Below are 21,902 nucleotides of genomic sequence, written 5' to 3'. Positions count from 1 at the left end.
AATGATCAATACTTAGAACCAAAAGAATACAGAGACTTTGTGTATATACTCAGAAGTACGATTTAACTGTTTCATTACCACATAATTTTTTTCAAGCATTGGCTTATAGTCCGCTTGGCTGGTTTGTAGACCACACAAAAAAAAGTCACCAGTCTTAGTAATTTTTTATAAATAATGTGTAAGCAGGCATATTTTAGTCAGCAAGACTAATTTCTGACTGGGATGTACGTGATAATGGACCGGGGGTAGTCCTAACTGTGTCCCTTCGTCCCTTTCATAGGTAAGGGCAACGGCATAAGAAAACCCAAAACAAAAAGAAGCACGAATAGTAGCAACAAAAAACACAAACAACATCTCGACACAAAAACAATTACAAAACAAGTTTCCCCAATGCCTTGGTTTTTGTAGCTTGCTTTTCGAGGGAGGGGTAGACCGTATGGATGGGGTGGTCTAGGGCTAGCTAGTCCACTGGCTGAGGCTTGTATTTGTCGCGTTGCGAGCCGTCAGTCAAGTCAAAAAAAGAAATATCATGGCAATGAGAAAGAGAAACAGACGGGCGAAAAAGCGAACCATGAAGAAACAACAATTTGGGTTAGGTGGGACACGGTGAGTATTTGCAGAGGAGGTGCCATCTGTATTGCGTCGCTGCTCTGTTTTCTTTTTGTCTTTTTTCCATTACACCTATGCTAATGCTTTATGAGCGGAATGCTGCTTGATGTACGTTCTTGAGCTCTGTCTCTGTTATTGTATTTTAATAGGACACATATTCAGTTGCAACTCCTTTCTTGTTCCTAGTGAAGAACTGTTACTTTAGAATATAAGTAACATATCACTCAGTGAGATGTTGTCAAGAAAAAACACGTACGGTACGACCACCAGAATTATCCGCGGAACAGTGGTCTCAGTATTTAGTAACTTAATTACAAAATTAAGCTAATTCTTAAATAAAACGAAAGAATATTAAAATATTCTTAAGGTTATATTTGGTATTTCGGAATACCAGATAAAATATACCAGAATGTCAACTAATCACTTTCTACAATTTTTATCTGATTGGTTTCTGATTGGAAAATGTTATAAAAAATGTTATTGTATGTAATAAAATCAACAATAGCTTTAAAATTGCCCTTGCTATGCGATTTTATATTTACAAGGGCGGGAGGAAACAAAATAATCTGTCTGCAATGATAATAAGTGGTGTCAAAACACAATTATAGTAAATACGAAGAACTATAGGCGCCATCGATATTCGACGACAGTCAATTTTGAACCATCGATAGTGTTATCGATTGTCAACGATAGTATCACTTGTAATACAAACTTTGTCGTCTTGCCGTTTGTCTTGTATTCTTTGCAGCAGTCAAGGAATTTCACAAGTTTTTTAACGTTTGACCTCTTGAAATACTTCCAGACTTGTGAAATTTTTTGTAATACTATTCCACATCTTATCTTTACTTGACGCACTAGGCGTTGCGGACATTTGACTTTTATATTAAATTTGACACATTATATATCAAAATACTTATGTTTAATACATTAAACATACCTATTTTTAAAAAGCGATCCATATGTACTTATATTTTTTTTATTGCTGACGATTTTACACAGAACAATGTGAGACGCCAGCTATCGATGCCACAATCGATAGTGGTTGGCCCACTTTCGAAAGTATCTGCTGCTATCGATTGTGGCTCGATAGCGCCCAACTATCAATAGTGTCATCGATTACTATCCACCTCTACATTATAACTCTACATCTTCTAGTCTTCGAGATTAGTTTGGTTAAAAAGTGTCAGAAGGGGGTCAGCATTATTTATGTATGTATGTATGTGTCCGCTATGTGAAGTTTCACTTTATACGTTTTATTGTGATTACCAATACCAACATAGAAACATTGAACTTTATAAATTATATGATTAAAACTCTAATATTACAGACCCACTAACTCAAATTGTCGAATTGAATATGTGACACATACTAATATTCTTTAACGAGTTTAAAATACTTTTATTTTCTGTAAAATATATTTTTTTTAGGCAGAAAGTTTCAATTCCAACTCAATGTACAAGGAATAAATGTACGCAATTTGTACCAACAAAGTTAAATCGATTTTACAAAAAATCTGAGGCAGAAGTTAGCACGACGAAAAATTGTCCAATAATTTAGAATGTCGCTCAAGATACAAATATATGTATATGATTCTATGAAAGTTAAAGTAGAACAAAATCGTCTTGCGGTTGATTTCTAAAAGCCGCAAGCACTCCCTTGTATGAAGTTGACCAACCCGTCACATCTTTATCACAAACCATGACATGAATACGTCCAACTTTATATCAGTATTTCATTCATTGTATGCTTAGGGAGAAATGTGAGTGACTGTCTACTTCCCCATATTCCTCGTCCTCGCCTGCGTATCGTCCGTTCTTTCGTTGCCATCGCTTGTTTATTGGCTTACAAGTGCTGTACGTCCGGCTGCGTTTGCGGAAATGAGCAAATGACTAATGACTGACCAGAGTCAAACGTCCAACAGCCCCCGTCAGGCATGTATCTTTCCCTCTCTTTACTATATCTCTTTCTGTCTCTCTTTTTATATATATATGTGTATCTCTGACTTCCTCCTTTAACCAGACCTTATGTTGCCGTATAGCCAGAGCAATTGGACAGTGTGCGAACAAGTCGCTTGCTGTTTGCACTACGCTTCAATTAAAGCAGGAAATTGAACTTTTATTCAAGAGCATGTGTGCTGAATGGGTGAGAGCCAGGGGTAAGGTAATGGTAACGTTACCTACTTAACTGGCTGTTTGGTTGTGCTTAAAGATTGTCGAAAGTATCCGTATCCAGTTGTTGCATATACATATAACTAACGGTTGTTGGCCTTTTCTTCGCGTCCAAAGTTTGAGGAGCACTTCACTTAAACACTTTATGCATTCCAACACACTCCATTTAAAACAACAATAACAACAACAACAATAACAAGAACTAGCGGGTTCTGTATATTCTTGACCGATTCCTTTACCGTCACTACTGCACGCCAATGCGAAATGCGCTTTATGTACTTAAAACGGTCGCCATTCTGAATGCGATTTCGATGCGGAGTCCACGATTTTTGCTGACTTCGCTACTTTCTGCGTAACCGTTACCGTTAGCTACTGCTGTCGTTGCCGCTATAGTTGTCGCCGACGGCGCCCCACTGTTGTTGCGGCAAATAACAAACGTGTACTGACACATCCGCACAACATAATGCGCATTTTATGGCCGACGACCTTCGCTCTGAACGTTCGTTTTTAGAACAACCACGAAGCGCAAGCCGAAGACAAATTCCGATGAATCGACGTGAGCGAGTATACAATATGAAAAACAATGTCCTAGGCGCAACAGCCGAATGTGAAAACGTGCCAAAAGTGCAACGAACAGCATTAAGCATGGGAGCTAGTATGACGTCAACTGAGCGCAAGAATATGAGATTATGGGAGAGTTAGAGCATGCGCAGTCAGAGCTTAATTGTATCTGGCAATGCTGCGGCAGAGCATGGCAAACATTATACATATGAATGTATGTATGTATGTAATGTTCCAAAAGTGGAAGGTGATTTGACGACACTTGACAATAAACATGAATGAATGAGTGGTTCGTCAATTAATACTAGAAGGGTAAAGAAGGGCGGATTGAATGGACTATGGAATGGAATGGGTTGTATTGCCTGGATAGACAGGCCATATCCTTCCTTGGAATGTGCTCTTTGGCCTGAGGTAATGGCCGACAGCTAATAAACTCAAACCAAAAATTTGCTTGTTGAATTTATTGTAAAACATTTCTAACCCCTGAAACTAAGACTGATAAATGACCACGCACACAAGCAATTTGCAAGCTTCTTTCCGTTCTCACACTCCTTTACGAGGCAATCGAAATGTCCGAATAACCCAAGAAATATATATACATATGTATATATATACTACATATGTACATACATACATATCATGTAGTACGTACGCACATACGTACATATGTAAGTATAAAGTTTGTACTCCTTTTTGGTGCATGTTTTTATGCGTGCCCCATTTAATGATGTTCTTATTTTTGTTGTATGTTTACATATACCTTAATATATGATGCTTGAAATAATTTATAATGAATCAGAAAAATCACCACTATACGTAACAATATACATGTATGTGAACAGACGCACTGGCGTATTCTAACCGTGTATGCACAGCACAAAAATACAGACATAGACAGTATGTACATATAACATATGTATGTATGTATGATCAGGTGCACCTTTGGTAATGCTCTGGCCTCGAATGCGACCTTTGCACGTATTTAAATTATAAAAACAAACAAATACCATTATGGAAGCGTTCAAGCATTGATCTTTAGGAATATTTTTATCCACCGAATTTCAAAATGCCATATTATTAATTTTAGACAAAAACGTTTAGCTCTGTGGCCTGCGGTAATTATTTTCAATTACAATTTTGCTTATCTTTTCTTTATGAAACTTTTTATTTGCATATGATTTAACAAGATTATTTTGAAATTAACAATAAAAATCAAAACCAGAATTTTTAGAGTCTTCAGTTACATTCCTACTGCGACTTTATTGTGCATGTGTATCACAACAATTTTCTGAATTTTTCTTAAATTGAAGCATAGCGTAGAAGGGTATTATACGAGGGTTGCTATTTAAGTTTCTGGCCTAGGTCACTTTTAGCCATATTAGGACCAATTGGCTATTTCCCAAAAAAAGTTTGGACTTTTATCGATAAAAGCTCCATACAACTTTTTCATGTGCGACCACGTTTGATATCGATAAATGATTAATCAAAAACTTACCTCGGCAGAAAAATCGAATTAACTCGTGAACACTTTCGAGCAATAATTTTTCACAACTTTCGACTTGGATTATTACGACAAGAGTGCACCGATGAACTTAAATCTTTATAAGGCGATGAAGTGCCATCCTATAGCCCTGTGAAATACTGGTTTAATGGATTCTATCGTGGCCGATGCTCGCTGGAAGACGAAGGTTGTGAAGGTCGTCCAAAAACAGACGTTGTGCCAGAAAATTTGATGCCGTGCGTGAACTGATAATGCTAGATCGTCATGTGACATATCGTGAGATAGAGGCATCCTTTGACATTTCTTCCACCAGAATACATTCGATATTGCATAAACACCTGGTCGTAAAAAAGGATTGTTCTCGTTGGATCCCGCACAATTTGACAATTGCTCAAAAAAACGGCTTGTGTGGATTGGTTCAAAATAATTTTGAAAAAATACATTCCCTGTGCTTCAAAAGACATTTATAAGATCGTCACAGGTGACGATTCATGGATATATGGTTATGAGCCCAAAACAAAACAGCAATCGACCGTGTGGGTCTTTGAAGACGAGCCAAATCCAACGAATCTTGTTCGTGGAGGAAGCACTATTCAGCAAATGGTCGCCTGTTTCTTCGGTAAAACTGGTCATGTGGCGACAGTTTCGCTTAAGCAATGTAGGACGGTCAATTCTGAGTGGTACCCCACAATTTGTTTGCCTGAAATCCTTGTAGAAATTCGAAAAACGAACAAGAAAAGGTGGATCATTCCGCACCATGACAACGCGAACTCTCACACACCAGCTCAAATCCGGGCCTTTTTTTGCGGTCAAAACGTGAAATTCATGGGTCATCCACCGTACAGCCCTGACTTGACACCCAATGACTTCTTTTTATATCCGCACATCATCGAAAAAAGGCGTGGTCATCGATTTTCGATGTCAGAAGATGCTGTTAAAGCGTTCAAAAACTATGTTTTGGAGGTGCCTCAATCAGAGTGGAAAATATGCTTCGACAATTGATTTGAGGGCATTCAAAAGTATATAAATCTTGCTGGAGAATACTGTGACAAACAATAAATCCATTTTTTTTATAAATATTCGCATTTGTATTATTAGGCCAGAAATATAAATAGCAACCCTCGTACCATTGTGTTTTCAAATGAATGTAACATGTCTATACATCTTAATCAGCGTAATCGAGACGATATATGTATGTATAGAGAAACAGCATTTGTTATGCACGCAGATCAAGTGTTCTTAAATTGTTGCCTCGTCCACTTACGCCTCCGCAAATCGAAAAATAAATCGAATAAGAAGCTAAAGTATTAATAGCGAATAATAAGCACTGTTCTGTTCTTAAGCGCTGTTTCCAGATGAGCGAAATCGTGTTTTTTCCGGCGGGTATCTTACAGTCGAGCATACTCGACTGTAGATTTCTTACTTGTTTGAATTTGGCATAGCTATTATTTATTTCAAATTATTTATTTTTATAATTATTTTTGATTGAATTCTTTTATTACTTTTGTATATTAATTTTGTACCCTGGCGTTTTTCTATTTGTTAATTTGTTTTGGCAGCGCAATTGTAATTTTAGGTATTATGTGAATAATGTTACAAAATCTTCATACAATATTAATGTATCATGCTTTTTTCATTTGGCTATTTCATTACATTAAGCAAGTAAGAAACCTACAGTCAAGTATTCTCGACTGTGAAATACCCGCTACCCATTTTGAATAAAAGCAAAACAGCACGGAATTGTTCCTAAAATATACTGAAATAATATACAATAAAATACAAAAAATATGAAAAAACGTATATTTGGTGTGTTAATATAATAATATAATATAATGTATAATGTTAATATAATAATAATAATAATAATAAATCATATACAAAATATACTAGATTGTCAGCCAAAGCAACTAAGACCCCCAGTAGTACAAAAGTGGTTCTTTAATATCTTCATTTGTAATCTGATCGCAACCAAACTTTCAGGAATTACAAAGACTATAGTTATTATTGTATATACTGATATATAAATTCGCGACTCTAGCTTTAAAATTACACTTGTTATTCGAGTTTTGTCAATTTGCGAAGGCAGAAGAGGGGTGGCAAAATTTGAAACAAACTTGAATTGCGTGCAAACGTAAAAAGTGCTATCAAAATTCTATCTTTTATAGTCAGTTGATTCAGCTGTTGACGCTGATCATACATATATTTCCGTTACAAAGTTAAACAAGTAAGAAAGCTACAGACGAGTGTACTCGACTGTGAGATACCCGCTACCCATTTTGAATAAAAGAAATATATTTTGCGGTATAAAAATATACCAAATGGTATGTTTGGTATATCGATATAGTACACCATTCAAAATATACCATAGACGGCTCAATATACCAGATTGTCAGCCAAAGCAACTAAGACCCCTAGTAAGTAGGCGTTTTTGCCCATACAAAAGTATTTCTTTAATAACTTCGACAATTTTTATCTGATCGCAACCAAATTTTCAGGAATCATAACTACTATAATAATTATTGTATATACAAAAATACCAACTCTAGCTTTAAAATTACGCTTGTTATTCAATTTTTTTGATTTGCGGGGGCGGAAGTGGGCGTGGCAAAAATTTGAAACAATCTTGATCTGCGTGCAAACATAACAAATGCTGTGCAAAAAAAAGATAGCTCTATCTCTTATAGTCTCTGAGATCCAGTGTTTCATAAGGACGGACGGACAGACACACAGACGAACATGGCTAGATCGTCTCGTCTGTTGAGAGAGATGTCGGAGATGCCTCGTTCTACCTGTTACATACATTTCCTGCCGGCACAAAGTTATAATACCCTTCTACCCTATGGGTAGCGGGTATAAAAACCCTTTTTTCCTATGTGTAGCGGGTATAAAAATAAAACATAAAGTTTGCTTATTCGATAGTCGATAAACCTTTAATATTGTTGCTACTCATTCTGAAAACAAATAAAAGCAATAAAACTCAAAATAGAATAATTACACCAATTTTGACAATTTTGTTTTTCTGTATACTTTGTATATTCAAAAGCAAAGAGTAAAAGAAAATTCTGAAAAAACGTGTAATTGCGTATTTCCATTATTATTAGCATTCTTTAGAATGCATGTACATACATACATACAAAGTATTCTTAATACCGATTTTTGAATGTCCTCAAAAATCTTATTGTTAGCACATACTTATAAGGATAATTACGTTTTTTTCAACTGTAACTTTGTGGGTTATTTGAAAAATTGAATTTCTTTATAGAGAACTTTATTGACAAATTATTTTATTTAGACAGTGGGATTGAAACATCGTTACTTAAAGTAAAAAGCAACACCCACACATATTTCATTGTTGACATGATTTTTATTACAAATACAATTTACCAAATACATACATATGTATGTGCATACATTAACTAATCAAGGTACATATGTATGTGACATGTGTACATTTTTGCGAATGATTATAAAAAAAATATTAAAAAAAAAATTATTTGGAACCACCAAAACTAAGTTTGGTAAATTTTATAAAAATATTCTTACCCGCTACCCATAGGGTAGAAGGGTATTTAAGTTTGTGCCGGCAGGAAATGTATGTAACCGACCTTATAAAGTATATATATTCTTGATCAGCGTCAACATCCGAGACGTTCTAGCCATGTCCGTCTGTCTGTCTGTCTGTCCGTATGAAACACAGGATCTCAGAGACTATAAGAGATAGACAGCATTTGTAATGTTTTCACGCAGATCAAGTTTGTTTCAAGTTTTCACCACGCCCACTTCGGCCCCGCAAAGTTAGAGTCGCGAATATACAATAATGAATAATTGCGATCAGATAAAAATTGTCGATGTTATTAAAGAAATACTTTTGTATGGGCAAAAACGCCTACTTACAAGGGGTCTTAGTTGCTTTGGCTGACAATCTGGTATATTTTGCCCTCTATAGTATACATTGAGTGAAGTATTAATATACAGTATTAATATACAAAATATACAATTTAGTATATTTTTGTTTTTTGTATAGTGCAATATTTTGCTTTTATTCAAAATGGGTAGCAGGTATTTCACAGTCGAGCACACTCGACTTTAGCTTTCTTACTTGATTTTTTTTAAATTTTATTTTTTGGTCGTGGCTTACGGTTCAAGACCTATTGATAAATTTCAATGAAATTTAAAAAACTCATTCATGCTAAGAAATATTCAAAGTAAATGAACTACTAATTAATTTATCATTGGTTGGTGATAAATTAATTTCGCTTATTTGCCTAATGTTTAGGAGCTAATTGACAATGTAAGGTAAAACACAAAATTTTATTGACAAAATGTTAGAAAATCTACAAAAATAGATTTTTCTTTTTTGTAATATATTATTTTTTGGGAATCCGAAACAGTCACGGACGAATTGAGTTGAGTTGAATTGAAGTTGAGGATAACTTAAACAATTTTAAGTCGATTTAACCTTAGAAGGCGGTGGTCTGTTTATTTATAAATGCAGAGTCAATAGAATCCATTTATATCTATTTTCTCTCTACTTTGTTTATAGCGGCTCAGGTCTATTCAGTCGGTTTTTATTCGTTGTTCCCCCAGCTAATTGTGGTTAAATAAATTTTTAGTTTATAGTTTCTTACCAATTACAAGTTATTTTCGCTTCAATACCTTTTGAGCGTTACCTTAAGCGTTACATTAAGGAAATGTAAAAGGATGCAGCTTCGACACAAATAAGTATATATATTCTTGATCATTCTGAATATTTTAGGTATATTCATTTTGTATAATTAAATATCGCACTAGTACCGCTCTGTTTTATTCATATTGGAAATGGATTGGCGGAATCTCACAGCCAAGCACGCTCGACTGTTGTTTTTATTTGTTTTTTTACCGCATTCTATCGATAAGAAGACTGGTGTTGTAACTGTAGTCAACAGTTGAGACCATAAATACATGTCCGTCAGTCCGTATGGACGATATGTATGTAGATCTCATAGAATATAATGAATAACTTATTATTATATATTTTTTGTTGGTAATGAATTCGTAGATTAACGTGTGAAGATCACGAAATTAATGTGTAACAATAGATACAGTTATTATTTATAATAATAATAATTAATTAATTATTAATCACAGTTTTGCCTTTACTAAAAATTTGTAGCGAGTATCTCACAGTCTAGCAGGTTTCTTACCTATATATGTTCTTTTCTTATAATAATTATAATTTTATAGAAATAACGAATACAATTCCTTATTGCAATGAGATGAGCCGGAGCGGAATTTTTAAATCGTGATTGATTTTTTTTTATTTTTTGGGTAATTGCTTGCTATTGTTCTGCTTCGATTGCGATATATTGTTTCAGCCACCAGGAATACGAAACGCTGCAACTTATCGTACATTATGGAGTGTAGATTAATATTAAATGATTAAGTTCTACCAGCATCAGTTTATCAGTAAAAATCAAAGCTTTTTGTGTAGTAATCAGAGGCTTGCATAAATTGACTCCTCAAACTGCACGTATCTAATTCCATTTCTCACTCTCTCTAAATGCGTGCCACATAAAAAAACTAATTCACAACGCTCAATATAATTTATATGGTTTTCATGCTATCTAAAGAATCTGGAGCCGATGGTGCTCTCAATCGCACACAATCAGCTTGGCCCAAAAAGGCAAAAGATTTTTTTTGTAATTTTTATGACCCCAAAAGACACATCAATTCCATTGGCTAACCCCCGCCTAATAGGTAGGGATTGGGGTAAAACGGTAGTGTCGTGTTTGTGATAGGCTCAGAATGCACGACTCAGGTCAGAGAAAGCTGGACAGAAAAGCGGCAAAAAGGCAAGCAAACATATTTAAAGATGTAAGCGCAATAAAATAAAATAATAAAAATACAACTTTTGTCCTTGGCAATTCACCAACTCCCCTTTGAACTTTTTCTGTCTGTTTGTTTGCTTGTTTGTTTGTGTGAAAGGTTGAGGAGTTGGGACTAGCTGGACTATAAAGTGTTTCAAGTTATCTAAAGTGTTAAATCACCTGATGCCGTCAGCATGAAATTTACGCACATAAATCTTTCAGTGCGACCCCAAGCTCAGTCTTAGGCAGAGAATGTGCTTTGAAATACATAAACCAAACATGAGTAAACCCAAATCCGAACGAGGGTGTTTCCATGTTTTCATAGACCTTATATATAATTATCCACAAATTCACTAAAAACACATTTAAATTACATAGTCGTGAATTTAAAATAGTTAAAATATAAATTTTATAGTACAGCCTGGTCAATGTTAAAAACTATTTTTATATATTTTTATTAAAATATAATGTACTTTTTACATTGGGATTATTTATTGTAAGATACACTAACCCAACTTTGCTGGCAGCCCTTCAAAGTAAAGTTTTTTGAAAAGGTTTGTTACCATTGACAGTAACAGGATCTCACTATTGATTCAGTTCCAGCCCTATTCAGATGAAAATTTTAAAGGGATGATTAAGAAGTATTTGAGGAGGTTTGTTATATTTTATGGCATTACTGTTTTAGCATAGGATCGGATCTATGAATCGAAAACTTGCGAATTTACATGGCAAATCGAGGTACACGATGGATGGATAAGGTCCCATTCTAAATCCTTAAGCAGAACGCTAGATATCGAAGAAGAATAATTTACAATTGATTGCATTCCATTTTTGTTCCTCGATGACAACAGAGTTAAACTTTTCCAAAACACACACTAAGCAAACGAGTAGAGGGGAATCCATGGAGTTATCTGAATCAGAAGTGCAGCAAAAAATAGTTAGCATCATAGCACAAAACAAACGCAGCGTATGAACAAAAAGTTTAAGAACATTAGCTGGAAATCGCCTTAGGTGCTCCATCTAAAAGCATTAGCATTCAGCCCCGCAAATAAAACAAGTAAGAAAGTTACAGTCGAGTGTGCTCGACTGTGAGATACCCGCTACCCATTTTGAATAAAAGCAAAATATTGCGGTATTATTTTTAAAATATACCGAAAATACTGAAAATTACCGCTCTGTATATTTTAGTATTTTTTATTTGATATATCGATATGGTACCACATTCAAAATATACCATAGACGGCACAATATACCAGATTGTCGGATAAAGCAACTCAGACCCCCAGTAAGAAGGCGTTTTAATACCTTCCACAATTTTTATCTGATCGCAATCAAATTTTCAGGAATCACAACTACTATAGTTGTGATTGTATATACCAAAATTCGCAGCTCTAGCTTTAAAATAACACTTGCCATTTAGTAACAATTGCAGAATTAGTTGGCGGACGGTTTCATGTGAATTGACCGTGTCACACCCTTCTTCCAACTCCTGGGCAAGGGTTCTGGTCAAAATTTAGGGGTTTTGACGGACCTTGCCCATAATAAGGCGGTCTGCCCGCTCGTCAATATCCATTTTTCGACCATTTCCACACTTTGCTTGCAGTTTGTCTTCATTTTCGGCTCGATTTGGATCATTATAAATTATTTTTCGCGGTACCCTAATCAGCTCCACTCGCTAAGCTACAGATTTTCCAATTTGGTGACTATAATAAGTCAATTGGGTAACTTCATAAGTCAATCTAGCTCTAAGCATGTTAAATAACTTAAAAATCAGCTTTTTGACAAGTGCGTAGCAAGATTTCGCAATTGAATGAAAAGGAATGCAAAAATAGCGAATAGTGCAGAAGCATAGTTAACAATAAAGTACAGTTTTTTTTTTAAAAATAGAACAAAACAGAATCGAAAACTAAAGTGTATAAACACTTTCTTGACAGTGTCAAAAATGTGTAAACTCATATTTTGTTGATTTAAAATTTTCCCTTTCGTTGTATTGTTTTTATTTTTGTACATACTTATTTGAAATTTTCTAAATAATATTTCTGCATTAAAAAAATATTGAAAAATAATAACTAAAGGCGTTATTTTTGCATGCAAAGTCAAAAAATATGAGTTTTTTTCAGTGTGTAAAGAGTTTCTTGACATACTGTATATAGATTTTATAGATTCATTACAAAAAAGGCAGCTTCTGGTGCAACTGAAGCTAATGCTCTGCAAGTGACAGTAGATGATGAGCCAAAGTGAGTCTTATTAAAACATTATACACTTATGTGTGTATGCATAAGTTTTCTAACATCGCATTCTTTAATAGCAACAATTCGCCCAAAGCGAATCGAAAATTTCGCAACGAGTGGCTCACCAAGTTTTCGTGGCTTAAAAACGAGCATCACAAATGACAAAGCAGCTGGCGGGAAAATCATTCAAAAACATTATTAGTTCGCTAAAAAGTTCAAAATTTTCCCTAATTGTTGACGAAACTACTGATGTTTCGTGCCGCAAGGCGCTTGTGTTGGTGGCAATGCAGTTTCAAAGCGTTACGAAAACAATTACGGACAAGTTTCTTAGGTTGATAGAGCTTGAAAAATGTGACGCTGAGTCAATCTATCAATCTATTAAAAAATTGTTTACATCAAACGAGATCCCACTAAACAATTTAATTGGACTTGCAACCGACGGAGCAAATACTATGGTGGGAAGTCTATCTGGATTGAAAACAAAAATGAGTAAGGACACATACTTGCTTTATATGTACTTGTCACTCACTACATTTGTGCGCAAGCTATTCTTGCAAAAAATTGCCATCAGACGTTGAAAAGCTGTGCAGGAACATTTATTCCTATTTCGCGTGGAGTCTTAAGAGAGTGCTAGAGCTAAAAGAATTTCAAGACTTCTGCGACATCAAGCCCCATAAGATCTTAGGATTAGCAATGACAAGGTGGCTTTCTCTTGAGAAAGTTATTTGTAGAATTGTAGAGCAGTGGGATGCACTACAGCTTTATTTTCTATCCCAATGTTCGGAAGTCAATAACATAAAGCCCAAGGACTTAGCCAATATTATGTTAGCACCGGAAATAAAAGCATAAAAATTATTAATGAACTTAACACTGAATTTCAATCCGAATCTGTCAGACTTCCATACCTATACAATAGACTTGATGTTTCTGTTAAGTTAATATTATGTAACTTCTGTCAAACTCCTTATTTGTATTGGTACAAAAGCTCAACAGTTTATAGCGAAAATCTGACTGAATTTGAAAAGTGTAAAATTAAAGAAACTATTCGTGAATTTTATATTGAGCTGATTTCACAAATAACAAGTAAGAAAGTTATAGTCGAGTGTGCTCGACTGTGAGATACCCGCTACCCACTTTTAATAAAGGCAAAATACTGCGGTATCAGTTTCAAAATATACCGAAAATACTAAAAATATACCAAATGGTATGTTTGGTATATCGATATAGTGCACCATTCAAAATATACCGTAGACAGCACAATGTGCCAGATTGTCGGCCAAGGCAACTCAGACCCCTAGTAAGTAGGCGTTTTTGCTCATACAAAAGTATTTCTTTAATAACTTCCACAATTTTTATCTGATCGCAACCAAATTTAGAGTTATATACCAAAATTCGTAACTCTAGCTTTAAAATTACGCTTGTTATTCTATTATTTTTTTTATTTGCGGGGGCGGAAGTGGGCGTGGCAAAAATTTGAAACAAACTTGATCTGCGTGCAAACATAACAAATGCTGTCGAAAAAAATTATAGCTCTATCTCTTATAGTCTCTGAGATCCAGTGTTTCATACGGACGGACGGACAGACGGACATGGCTATATCGTCTCGGCTGTTGACGCTGATCAAGAATATATACACTTTATAGGGTCGGAGATGCCTCCTTCTACCTGTTACATACATTTCCTGCCGGCACAAAGTTATAATACCCTTCTACCCTATGGGTAGCGGGTATAAAAATGAGATTTGACTTTGAAAGAGAAGATGTAAAACTTCAATAATGAGGGCAATAACTCCAGCTAAATTTCTAAGCGAAGAAGAACTTTCCATAGTACCCTTGATGAAAACCTTCGAAAATTTATACAATGGTGATCCTGATGATATAATATCCCAATGGAACCAACTCCCACTGTCTTTAAATCAGGGAAAAGAAAAAGACATTTGTAAATTTTGGACAGACATTGGAAGTAAAAAAAAACGGTCTTGACGAACCGCTGTTCAAAAGCTTGATAGAATTCATACACATGTCATTGCCACACATCTCTGCTGCTGCAGAGCGAACATTTTTTGAAATTTCTGAAATTAAACTAAATTACGAAATAAATTAGAATTTAAGACACTAAATAACATTATGTATTGTAAGGAATTGGTTAATTAAAAGGACTATGTTTGGTCTCTTTTAAAAATGAACTAAGTTTAAATTTTTTTTTTTTTATATGCTTAGTATATAGCATATATATATATACTATAATTTGAAGTAAAATATGAAATAAAAATAATAAAAGATGATTTTAAAAAAACGTTAACAAATTGTAGTTTTAAAAAATACCGAGAAAAATTTGTGGTACATTTTTTCTAAAATTGGAACATTTCTTCATAATTTTGGTACAACAATTTATTTTATATATATATATATATTCTTGATCTGCGTCAACAGCCGAGACGATCTAGCCATGTCCGTCTGTGTGTCCGCCGTCCGTCCGTATGAAACACTGGATCTCAGAGATTATAAGAGATAGAGCTCTTTTGACAGCATTTGTTATGTTTGCACGCAGATCAAGTTTGTTTTAAATTTTTGCCACGCCCCCTTCCGCCCCCGCAAATTAAATAAATCGAATAACAAGCGTAATATTAAAGCTAGAGCTGCGAATTTTGGAGTATTCAATAATAACAATAGTAGTTGTGATTTCTTGAAATTTGCGATTATATAAAAATTGTGGAAGTTATAAGAAATACTTTTGCGTGGGCAAAAACACCAAGTTACTAGGGGTTTTAGTTGCTTTGGCCGACAATCTGTTATATTTTGCCGTCTATGGTATATTTTGAATATACCATATATACCATTTGGTGTATTTTTAGTATATTTTGAAAAAATACCGCAATATTTTGCTTTTATTCAAAATGGGTAGCGGGTATCTCACAGTCGAGCACACTCGACTGTAACTTTCTTACTTGTTATTTATTATTTTTTTACGATTGGTGCCGAACAGGCACAGGCATATTCACGTCGAATATACCCTTTAGGGCCTAGGGAGAAAATAGCACACAAAATAAAGCAAAAACCAAAAAAAATATAGCGCAAAAAAAATAAGTACCAAATCACAATTCATATTTTTCTTTTCTTTTTTATCTTTTTAGTTGTTAAAAATTAAATTATTATATTTTTAGGGACCAAGGGCCTTGCGCGGCTCGGCACTGTGGGGCCAGAGTGCTCTGCCCGGAGATGCACTGCACTTCACTGCTGTCGCTTTCTGGTTCTGCAGGCGGGAGACCCAGAAATATAAACACTCCCGGCACGAAATAGTCGGCCTCCGCTGACTAACATGTGCCGGATTCGTGGAGTTAAAATCCACTAAGTGCAATTTTGTGTATCCGTTTTAATTGGAATAAATAATGACGGCTTAGACGAATTTTCACAAGCTAAGGATAGAGAAAAAATTGAAATTAGGCCCAATGAAAAAATTTGATTATTTCTCCGAAATAATTACCTTCGCTTAGCAAGCGTAACGAGCTGGATTATTTTCTTTCCTCAAAAGCAAAAAAGCATTGATGAATGTTGACGATGTTGGCAGATTATATTTTTTTCCTGGTGATGCATGTGATTTAATTTTTTCACATCATCAACCAAGAATTTTGGCCACCCAGATCATCCGTCTCTGATCGTAGTCAAATTGTAAAAGAATGAAAGCTGTCGTTGCTAAAGCGACAAAGCTCGTCTCCTAAGATTGTTCGCTCGCTAGAAAAACTCACCACGGAGGGGAAATTTCATTTGCAGAGGCACTAACCATACAATACATAGATGCTTCGCCCAGAACAATTTTTTGTATCATCAAAAACAGTATTATTGCGACCCCAGTCGGGCCGTGCGCTGCGATTCGAACACCGAGCCTCTTCGGCTCATTCGAAAATTCGAAGTTCTAACCAGTGTTGCCAACTTGGCTATTTTCTAGCCAGATTTGGCTATTTTGCATGACCTAAAACTAGAAACCACTCAATTTTGCTAGAGCCTGTTATGTTGGCTATTTCACAAAAAAAATTTGCTATTTTTTAGCTATTTTAAATTATTTGTAATATTTGATTATATTTATTTATTTAAAGTCGACTAAAAAAAAGTGGACCTTCAAATTTAATTTTCGGAAATCGTATATTGGCAATAGAGACTTTGTTTGTGGCTATCGATATATACACACCACGCTTACCGCCCAGCGTGACCGAATTGTGTATTTTAAATACTAAAATATTATTTACCCCTTTGTAGCTTTTGGGTACTTGGTATTTTCTCAACATCGTTTCGCGCTCGGACTGCTACCATCTCTAATTCAAATTCACTGATTATTGTGTTTGTGCGGTTGTTTCTTAAATTGTATAGACAAAAAGTTCGCGATGCTTAGTTGGAGGATCCCCAACTTAAGGACTGTATTGCAAAAGATTTAACTAACAAATCAAAAGCATTTTGCAAATATTGCAAATGCACATTAAATGCAAAGTTGTGGGACTTGAAATCGCCCGTTGAAACTAAAAAACACAAGGCAAACCTTGAAGTACGGCGAGGTAACCAAACAATAGAGTTTCCCAAAACATCTACAGAGACATTCTCAAAGGAATCTCTGCTTGTTTGTGGCTCAACACTGTTCAATCAGTTCGGTTGACCACCTTAATAATTTGTGCGCGCAAATCTTTAAGGAACGCCAGATAAAAATTCATCGAACAATGTGCATGGCAGTTATAAAAAATGTGCTGTCGCCACATTTCCAGGAATGTCTTCAAAACGACATGCAAATTCAAAATTTAGTTTATTGATTGATGAATCGACAGATATAAGCTTTACAAAAATACTTGATGAGTTTACCGCATTTTTCTAATATATTGGTTCCGAGGAGGTGGAAATTGCGCAAGTTTTAAAACAATTTGCTTATCGAGGAAGAATCATTAGATTTGTACACTGAATGTACAAAAATATAAGATTTTGTTATTGAAAACTAACGGCTATTTTAATTTACTATTTTTTAAGAAATCTTGCAATTTCTCTGCTTTCGTTTCTATGTATGCGTGTATGTATGTATATGTAAGATAAATTCATTTTTGTAATTTAGTTTTAATTTTAATTTTCGCTAGAAAATTATAAATTATTTTATTGTTATTATGTTTTAAATATTTTTCTTTAATTGTATTATGTTGTATAAATTGTATTATTACATGATTTACAAACATGTATTTATTAAAACAAACTTTTAAAAATTAAAATATTTATAAATTCTTTATTTTTTTTATTAAAACTTTTGATAAAATTTTTTACTAACTAAAATATTACAAAATATAAAAATAAAAACAATATTTTTGAATTTATCTTTAAAAAAAAAATTGAACTTTATAATTATAATAATAATTGTATTATTTATATTTTCTCTAATTTTCTGAAATGTTATTGTTATCTTAAAATGTAAAAAACAAAATTTTAAAGTTCAAACTTTTTTAAATAGAGTTTTAAAAAGTGTTTGCAAAAAGGAATTGTAAAGCATCAAAAATCAATGCGTTATTAAATTTTACTTCTAACTTAAAAGGAAATGAAAAAAGTAAAATCGCATAAAAAAAAAAACAAAATATGCGTATGTTCTCGATCGGGAGTTGAACCCTGACCCGCAACATGTTGAGCTTGCACACCACCAGCAGAGCCAACGCGGTCCTTGTGCAAGTGCCATTTAACTGCAAACATATAGAACGCGAGCAATTGTTGTTGTCCTCTTCTGCGAGACTTTCGTCGCGGCAAATCAAAATAGACGTGCGCTAGCTGCTCGTCAGCGAGGCAACTGCACGTTGCAAAACTTCATATGCATACACATACTAATATAGGCGAGCATGTAGATACATACACGCATACATAGAAACGAAAGCAGAGCGCAACGAAATGCGCCCGTGCTCATCGCTCCGCATTTGATCTGCGACTGAACTCAACGCTGCGCGCTGCGTTAGAACTTCGAATTTTCGAATGAGCCGAAGAGGCTCGGTGTTCGAATCGCAGCGCACGGCCCGACTGGGGTCGCAATAATACTGTTTTTGATGATACAAAAAATTGTTCTGGGCGAAGCATCTATGTATTGTATGGTTAGTGGCAGAGGTGTATGTCTCTTATCGTGCACTAGTTTGTGTCTCCGCTAACTTTGAGCGGCAAATTTAAAATCTCAAGGACGAAGAGATTTTGCGCACAATTTTGTCATTTGCGAACAATAAATTTAAGATTTTTTGGGTAGCATATAATCTTTGTTGAATGCAGCTTTTGATAACTTGGAAATATATTTGAGTTCCTTTCTTTTTCAGCACAACTGAAATTTGCCCCAACACATATTCGCTAAGCACCAAACTTTTTTTTTTGTGCTACACTTTCGCTGAGCCACAAGGCAAAAAGTCGTTCCACCTATAAAGTGTAATAGACTTTAGATTTGGCCGTAGTTGGATCTCATTTTGACACTACAGGGACTTACACTATTGACAAATACTAACATTAGCATGAATACGATTGAATCACATTAGTTACAGTTTAACGAAGAAGTGGAAGAAGCGGGTAGTTAAGACATGGGTTGTAGCAGCTGGGCTCAACATTAACGCGGTCCATAACTTGTAAATAACAGTTAACCGATTCGTGCGGTCTCAAAATAAGTGTTCGTCTCTGAGACTTCGAGCAAAAAGTCTGAGAGCAACCGATTGAATTGCTCGTATACAAATTTTGCTCGCGCTCAGCCGAAGTACAGTTTTTTCTGTTTTTGTTTGGTCTGCTCAATCTCGGACCGTTTGCTCGCGATCGACGATTCAAAAAGTTTTTTGCGCATGTATGAGTGTATGTGAAGTTTCGTGGGCTCTACGAATGCGTACTGACGGAAACTTTTCCGACGGCACTACCTTCTATAATTGTATCATGGTCTGCTCAATCTCGGACCGTTCGCTTGCGATCGACGATTCAAAAGTCAAGTGTATGTGAAGTTTCGTGGGCTCTACTCGTCAATTGGCTTTGTTAATCTCGCTTGTAAACATTGATTTATCAAATTTATTGAAAATGGGACGAGAAATAAATAAAAAAGTGACAACAAATCGGTGTGCAAAGTGTGCGGAGTAAAATTGGCAGGTATTCACTCTACAAATTTAAAACGTCATTTGACAACGAAGCATGGTGAAGAAGCGAAGAAGTCACCGAAACTAAAGTTGTGAAGAAAGAACTAGTGAAGACACAATTATAAATTCACTGGTCAAAATTGTCACAACTGACGGAAAGCCATGTATGTTTTTGGACAGCGAGGGATTAAAGAAATTGCTGATCCAATTTATAATGCCCTTGGTATGAACGCAATCACATCAAGGAACATTATAAGTTTAGTTTCCGTAAAAGAACAGCCATCAAAGACGGCATAAGGGCTTTAGTTAAAGGAAAGCTTTTATCGGTAAAAATCGACGTGCCGACTAGAATGGAAATAGCTGTTCTAGGTGTGAATCTGCAAATGATATAAATAATATGGAGATCGTTGTAAAGACGTTGGGTATGATCCAGCTCACCCATGCACATACTGGGGTATACATCAAAGAAAAAATTTGGGAATTCTTGACGAATATGGCATAAATATTGATCAAATCTTCAGGAGAAATGTATTTTCAGTTAGTTCTTAATGTTTGTTATTAAAGAAAATAAAATGTATATACACAGTGTTACCTCTGATAATAGAAGAAACATGGTCAAAGCCGTAGAAATTATAAATGACGAAACGGAGGAATCTCTTTTTGAATATGACACAGAAGAGGAAAATTTCATCGGTAAGCTGGATATTCTGGATTTTGCGAATATTCATCATGTACTAGGTGGGCTGAAAAGTAACCTCTTTGAACACCAGAATGCGCTGCTATCGCAAAAATGATTGTCGCTCCTTATAGTCTATTCATATTTAGGTAGCCATGTTGAAATTCAGCGCGATACAGCACTTAGTTTTTTTTTTTGACAACTGATAGTTGTTGACGTGTTTGACATCATGTTGGAAAAAAACGATTTTCGTTCCCTCATAAAACATTATTTTTTGAGAGGCAAAACAGCGACGGAAGCTAAACAAAAGTTGGATAAATACTATGCGGCTCATGCTCCTTCAGATTACACCGTCAAATATTGGTTTCGAGAGTTTCGTGGTGGCCGAAACGCCACTACCGATGAAGTCCGCAGTGGTAGGCCCTCCGATGCGGTTACACAGGAAAATGTCCATAAAATACATGAAATGGTGTTGGCTGACCGGAAAGTGAAATTCCGCGAGCTAGCAGAGGCTGCAAGGAAGAGCACTGAGCATACAGGACATATTTTGGGACAGATTTTGCACATGAAAAAATTATTCTGCCGCTGGGTGCCGCGTTTGCTGACTCCAGACCAAAAATTCGAACGTGAGAACCATGGCTAAAATCAACGATTTAGGACTCCAAGTGCTTCCCCATGCACCTTATTCACCCCATTTGGCTCCCTCGGACTATTACCTCTTCCCAAACCTTAAAAGATTGCTCATCAATAATAAATTCAGCTCGCGGGAGGAAATTATTGATGCTGCATAGGAATATTTTAAGACCTTCCGGAGAATTACTTTTCAGATGGGATCAAAAAGTTAAAAATCGCTGGAATAAGTGTATCGACCTAAAAGGAGACTACATTGAATAAAAAATAAATAAAAGAATTTTTTTCATTTCCAAGGAGCTTACTTTTCAGCCCACCTAGTACGGGGTGCTGCGCACACTCTTCAGCTGTGCGTCTATGATGTGAATAAGCTGACCGAAATTAACGAAAAAATTAGTATCTGCCGCAAATTATGCAAACCATTGCGAACTGAAACTTATAGGTAAACTTTACTTACTTTACAAATAGAAATACATATAGTTTTTTTTATACATGTATAAAATAAATATGTAACCTGCGCAGACGCGTCTTAATCAAGCACAACAAAAATATACCATCGCTCGACGTTGCCACTAGGTGGA

General features: G+C 35.3%; 1 protein-coding gene across 3 annotated transcripts in view; it reads right to left on the bottom strand.

Annotated features, from left to right (window-relative positions):
• LOC127565039 (chaoptin) overlaps nt 1-3,208 on the bottom strand; it is a 46,385-nt gene extending 43,177 nt beyond the window's left edge. For 2 of the 3 annotated variants that reach the window (XM_052002013.1, XM_052002015.1), the window contains exon 1: nt 2,790-3,208. The gene's annotated coding sequence lies outside the window, so the exon portion shown is untranslated. Of the gene's footprint in view, nt 1-2,785 lie in introns of all 3 variants that reach the window. The other variant, XM_052002014.1, reaches the window with a different exon arrangement.
• Nucleotides 3,209-21,902: the final 18,694 nt, after the last annotated feature.

This window comes from Drosophila albomicans, chromosome 2L, assembly GCF_009650485.2.
Source record: "Drosophila albomicans strain 15112-1751.03 chromosome 2L, ASM965048v2, whole genome shotgun sequence".
Lineage (NCBI taxonomy): Eukaryota > Metazoa > Arthropoda > Insecta > Diptera > Drosophilidae > Drosophila > Drosophila albomicans.
This window is presented reverse-complemented; position numbering and strand designations above follow the sequence as displayed.